This window comes from Branchiostoma belcheri, unplaced genomic scaffold (genome assembly GCF_001625305.1).
Source record: "Branchiostoma belcheri isolate BF01 breed outbred unplaced genomic scaffold, Haploidv18h27 scaffold710, whole genome shotgun sequence".
NCBI classification, from domain to species: Eukaryota; Metazoa; Chordata; class Leptocardii; order Amphioxiformes; family Branchiostomatidae; genus Branchiostoma; species Branchiostoma belcheri.
In genome coordinates, this window is record NW_017804366.1 from 6,153 (window position 1) to 12,965 (window position 6,813).

Below are 6,813 nucleotides of genomic sequence, written 5' to 3' on the forward strand. Positions count from 1 at the left end.
CGGAGTGTCTATGTTGAGATCATCGCCCATCCTCACATTGCCGGGTCACTTAACAACTTGGGTAACGCCTGGTATAACCTTGGTAATCATAGAAAGGCTGTTAGATATCATGAACAGGCACTACAGATGATTCGGAGTGTGTATGGTGAGGGCATCGCACATCATAGCATCGCCTCGTCACTCAAGAAATTTGGGTGCCGCATGGAGTACTCTTGGTGATTACAGAAAGTCCCTCAGCTATCATGAACAGGCACTTCTCATGAGGCGGAGCATCTATGGTGAGGGCATTGCGCATCCGGATATCGTCTCGTCATTCGGAAGCTTGTGCGTCGTCTGCAGTTTGCTTGGTGATCACAGAAAGGCCACCTACTGCTATGTTCAGTTCACAAGGATGAAGCAGATAATTTATAATTGAAGAAACTTATAGACCCTGACATTGTGCCGCTCTCATGGATAACGTATCTCCTCAAAATTGTTCAATAATCATATAGAAAGCAGTTAAAATTGTTCAATAATCATATAGAAAGCAGTTAAAATTGTTCAATAATTATATAGAAAGCAGTTAAATGAAACACTCTATCGAAAAGTGATTCTTCATTCTTTCAAATTGCCAATTCAAGGAGACAACAGACTTGCTTTTTACTTTGACAAACACTAATATTAGTTATGATATAAAAACTGTTCAGAATAGTATTGTATCAGTTATGAGAGAAGGAATACTACTGAGTCTTGTACGCAAGTCAGAAGACATGTATTGTGCCGCCTTCATAAAGCCATTGTTTGTGACATGCAGTATCACATGGGAATTGCTTTACATGAAAGTCAACTGTACCTCTCATTTGAAAATGTCTGATAAAATCGTTCATACAAATATATATTTCTGCATCTGTTTATAAAATCTATCTGAATTCAGTCAGTGTCAGGTTTCTACTTACAAATAGGATCGGACCGTAACATTTATACATGTACATGAATATACAATACGCTATATTTTTCCTGCATTATGACACAAGGAGAGAGAGCTAGAATTGCTTGTTCTCTTCTAATACTGTAAACTCGTGTACTTTGTCTTTTTTATTATTTCACAGCTTGAGAGAAAAGAATTTTGCAGTGTTTGAACTTTTGGGTTGAAACAAGTCTGAAGCAAAATACAAATGCCAACCTCATATTTGCGGGGGTAGTTAGAGGCCAGTCCGAAAACGGTGAAAATAATGCCATCGCGAACATTTACAGCAAATTGTTGAACAGCCTTTGCCTTTGCAGAATTTCTTTACAAGATAATACTTCATACATTCCTTCTGGAAAAAAACATTGTAATATACATTTAGAATCATTTGACAGCTTATATGTCTTCACTTTCAATGGACACTTCATTACAAAGAGGTTGAAGGAGAAGAAATGTCCTGTTCACAGCTGCTGGTAGACTGTTATGTCCTTGTTACTGCTGATGTACGTGGTGGTGTAACAACAGGAACCCTGGAGAGGCTGCACGGTTGTCCAGTAGGTCTTCCCTGTGGGGAGCGGCGTCTTCACAACCTGACCACGCTGAACCTTGATGGGTTCTGTCTTGCCATTGCCAGGTGTGACCGCTGATGATGCACCCAGGGACAAGATACTTTGTGCCTCTTCAAGTATGGACTGAAGGAGTCCACCGCACTTCACCCCCTCTGGTGCCTGGCTCTCCTCCTTCACAGAAGCTTGTGAATTTGCCATCTTTGGGTCAGGGAGGTGTAACTGGCTTCCATCGCATGAGGATTCCAGGCTGGCAGCAGAACTCAGCAGCTCTGATAGACGCAAGATGTCCTGAGACTCCTGGTCTAGCGCAGAGACTGAATCTGCCCGCAGGGGGGAGCGGGAGTTGATGAGCAACTCTTCCAAGAGGGGAGTAATGTCTGAATGGTCCTCAAGACAATCTTCATGTGGCTTGGATACTGGCAGAGTAATACCCTGTTGTTCAAAATCAGCTATTTGGTCCTCTTTGCTTGGAGATGGACAGCTGGCTAGGAGGTATTCTGGCAGGAAAGAGTCGTCATGCTGTTCAATTTCAGCTGTTTCCTCCTCTTTGCTCGGAGATGGACAGCTGGCCAGGAGGTATTCTGGCAGGACTAAGTCACTCTCCTGTTCAATATCAGCTGTTTTCTCCTCTTTGTTTGGAGATGGACAGCTGGCCAGGAGGTATTCTGGCAGGAAGTTGCACTGCTGTTCAATATCAGCTGTTTTCTCCTCAGACATCTGTGTCTGTGGTACATTTTTCAGCAGGTCTCTCAGCATGTTCGTTTCACTGTAGGAGAACAATAATGCAATGAAAGACATAAGTATACTCATTAAAAATAGATAAATAAAATAAATATCTTGATCAGTTAATAATTTTGCATATAAAACTGCAATGAAATTAAACTTAAACAAAAAATTACAATGGAATATGGTAAGAATGGGAGGTGATTTCAAGAAAATGAGGGGAGCAGAGTTAACAGTTTACATCAGAAGTGCCTAACAAAAACATTCAAAAAGATAAAATTTCATCAAAATAAATACACTCAGGTAAATTTGCTGAGATGATTTGCGCTGTTTTAGTGCCAACCATAAATGTGAGATAATTGTACAAATATGTTGACGTAAGAAGTAAAGTACAGTCATACAAACAATTAAAACATTTCAAATTTTGGTGCAATAATGTAACCTAATGCCCCTTTAAGATTCATTGTAAAAAAAAACACAATCATGTCAACTCACTTCCTCTGTTCCTCCAACAACACCTCCAGCTCTGCGATCCTAAATGCGAGCTCTTCTGCCTCCAGAGCTGAGATGTGACATCTCGCTTCTTCACGACTGCCAAAACTGGAAATAATTCAAACATTTAGTCAAATCTCATTCTTACATCAAGTTGTTAATGCAAGTTACAATCACATTGTGTTCTTTTTTAACAACCAATTATTTGCTATCTTCCTCCAAGTATAATATAGAACAAGAAACAAGCTACACAACTATACATTTCCATAGGTCACTTAAGTATCCTAGTCATGATACATGTTTGTCTTGCTGTCATTTAGAGACCTATCCAATTGTATCCCATTCTAAATTTCAATGATTGTCCCTGATTGTCATATATTAACTTCTTTGTGCCTTTATTGTAAATGCCTGACAATTCAGACAACTCTGGAACCAACTCCCAGACTCCATTGTGGGCAACATCAACAACAACGGACTTCAGTCCTTCAAAGTCAGAGTCCATCGACACTTCCTTCATTGCAATTGAGAACTTGGCAGCTGTGAGCCACTGATTGCCTACTGATTGAGCCATTGTACAATCAGTGGGTATTGCTCACTACAGCATATTATAAAAAAAAACTCTGCAAGATGGTATACATGTAACGTTACATGTATTATATGTGACTAATGTTTCAAAGTGTCTCTGAAAAGCAAACGATCCCTGGCCTCACCACCTATGATGAAGCCAAACCAAAATATACTGTCTCCCTTCATCATAGCTGGTGAAGGATGGAAAAGATTTGATGTTATGGAACCACCCTTGCATTGAGGTGTTGCCAAAAAGACATACATTGAAGATGTAGTAACTCACCAGGCTCCACCTGTCTTCAGGACTGCCACCTGTGCCTTCAGATCCTCAATCTGCAGGTTCTTCTGGGCACACATGTTGTAGATAATAAGGATTAGAATGTAATCAGATCCAAAGTGAGTACCTTAGTCCATGTAGTGGGACAGAACCAAAGATTTTACATGCTGGTATTACTACCTATGCCATTGCAGATTGGTAGCCAAATTGGACTACCTAGCTTTGGTTCGAGACATCCTCTCGGATGGCATGTAAAGCTAGAGGTCCCATGATTGAGGAGAGCCACACCATGAGCATGTTAAAGATCCTACCACACTTCTCAACAAAAGAAGGGGTCCTTCCTAGTGTGGGTGGATCAAACATTACAGTGTAGTCTAGTCTTACAAGAAAAACTTTTAATACCTAAAAAAAGTATATCATTTTGACTGTTAGTTAATTAACTTTTAAGAGTCAGTGTAAATCGTTTTTTCATTTTAGTTGGAAGCAAGAAACTTTTTTTCTCAACTGTTTGTTCACGACTTTAAAGATGTTGAAAACAATAATAGAATGTAACACACCTGTTCTTTTCTTGCTGCAGTTCATAAATGGTCCTGTAAAATGGAGGTGACAAACAATAACAGTTCCAGTTACTGTACAGTAGTACTCACATTTCCAGGTCTGCATGAGACTCAGAGAACTCCCTGTATTTGGGCAAATTCACAAGGTTTTTAATGATGTGAAAATTCACAGCATTTACATGTAACACAAGGTAATATGTTTTACACCAAGGGCGTAATGTGCTATTTGTTACAGAGCTGGACTTAAATGTTTGAAAAATGTAATAAAAGTTGTGAAAAATGGTGATGTTTTTTTCTCAATTCTGACAAAAACTGTTAATCAGTTGTCAGTTGCAAGTTAAGTCATGCTCTGCAATTATTCTAATGATGATCTACTTGATGGACTACAATTAATCATTGACAGCTTCACAATTTACATTTCCAGGTGAAAATCAATGTCTGGAACTGAACTAACACATATTTCTACAAATGTATGTATGCTTTAAAAAGGCACCCAAAGCAATTTCAGGGCAGTAAAACTGGATTTTCAGTCAATTCCTGGTCATATTTTGAATGCAAGAAGTTGAACCAACCCTATCCCATGGCATACTGATATCTGTGAGGCACAAATGTGCTGTGGAAAACAACTGCTTAAATGTTTTGTGGCCTGGTTCTTGCTTTTTATTGGTGGTACCCCAAAATAAAAGGACTCCTCACGTAGCTTGTTTTTGGGCTGTTTCAAACGCTCCAAGTGGTGATGAAAATGTGCTAAGAAATGGCAGTAAATGTTAATCAGATTTCATCATTAAGAATATTTCTGTTTTGCCACCGTGAAATTGCATTGGGTGCCCTTACATCAATGATGGTTACTGTAACATTGTATTTCAAATTAAATGTTATAATTACCTCTCATGCTGGGCATTTGCATCATCTGCTTGCCTATGATATTAAAGAAAAATTATGTGCATTGAAATGAATTGTTTTTATTACACTTTTGTCATAGTTTTCAAATCCCTAAAACTAAAATGTAAAATATTTTCCTGACTATTCAGTTACCGGAGGTTAATTTTTCTTTATTATTTTTGTATTTTTTCCTGATATTGATATATTGCTGATTGTGAGTGAAGCAAAAACAGAATTGTCCCATTGGACTGTTCAATATCAATGTAGTTATCTCCATTATCAAGTGTTTCAATGCCCCCATGTAGTGTCCAATACCCGTAGTGCTTCGTAGTAACAATAGTTCTTCAGACCCTCGTATAGTGCTTTTCAGTCACAATTTCTGCCCACTGTATCCCCATACCAAGCTGCAAGATTCTGTATGAACAACTATGACAGAGGTGCTAGTGTCACGGAAATGAAAAGAAACCTACAGTGGGCCTCACTGGAAGACGGAAGAAAAAAGTCCAGACTATGCATGATGTACAAAATGACTAATAAACTGGTGGATGTCCCAACTACTAAGTACCTAATACCAGCCCAGAAGAGAACAAGAAATAGCCATGCATTCAAGTACCAGAGTTATCAACCAAGGATGAGGTGTTCAAGAATTCATTCTTTCCTAGCACTATTGCAGAGTGGAACTCACTGTCACCAAGTACAGTAGGGGCATTGTCAATAGATAGCTTAAAACAAAGTCTAGAGCTAGAAGTTCAAGGGTTAGGTGTAACAAGTCAATCGGTGTAATATAGCCAGCTGCCACCGCGCCGCGTGCCTGCGAAGCTGGTGTGATACAGATACCAAATTTCAGGTCAATTGGCCCAAAAATGAAGCAATTGAATCCATTTAACAAAATGTCAGGAGAAGAGGAAACCTGACGAAAAACAATATATTTCATCCATACCATGGTATGGAGTGAAATAAAAATAATAGGAATTAAGCAAGACTAAAATACTTACAACTTCTCATCAGCAAGGAGCATCTCCAATTCCGCATTACGGAAAGATGATCTGACTAACTCATCTTCAGAGACATCAGCTTGCCTGTTTTGGGAGAAAAAACAGAAACTTCATTTTGAACTCATTTATGTTAATAACCTTGTAAATGTAGTCTTAATGAAAACCATGCTTCATGTTTGAGATTTTGACCTTAAGGTCTTCTACACATTAGTTTAAAAAAGACAGTAAGGCATTAGACATTTTCTGACTAAAAGAATGTTGAAAAGAGGGTGATATGTAAACTTACTCTTGAGCCACCTGTAGAAGTTTGCCAAACTCCCTGAAAATTAGGGAGGATTAGCTTTTTTGCATAGATCAAAGAACACTAGAAATGTTCTCCTCTCTTTCTCAGACATGCACACACACACACACACATGCAAACACACACATGCATGCAAACACACACACGCAAACACAGACAGACACACAGACACAGACACACACACACACACATGCAAACACACACATGCATGCAAACACACACACACACACACACACACACACACACATAGCAAACACACACATGCAAACACACCCANACCCCCACACACATGCAAACACACACATGCAAACACACACAGACACATACACACACATGCAAACACACACACACACACATGCAAACACACACACACACACACACACACACACACACACACACACACACACACACACACACACACACACACACACACACACACACACACACACACACACACACACACACACACACACACATGCAAACACACACATGCAAACACACCCA

At 39.3% G+C, this 6,813-nt stretch overlaps 1 pseudogene; it reads right to left on the reverse strand.

Moving 5' to 3' along the window:
- Positions 1-1,342: 1,342 nt before the first annotated feature.
- Positions 1,343-6,116, reverse strand: LOC109484955 (annotated as a pseudogene).
- Between the last annotated feature and the right edge of the window lie 697 nt (positions 6,117-6,813).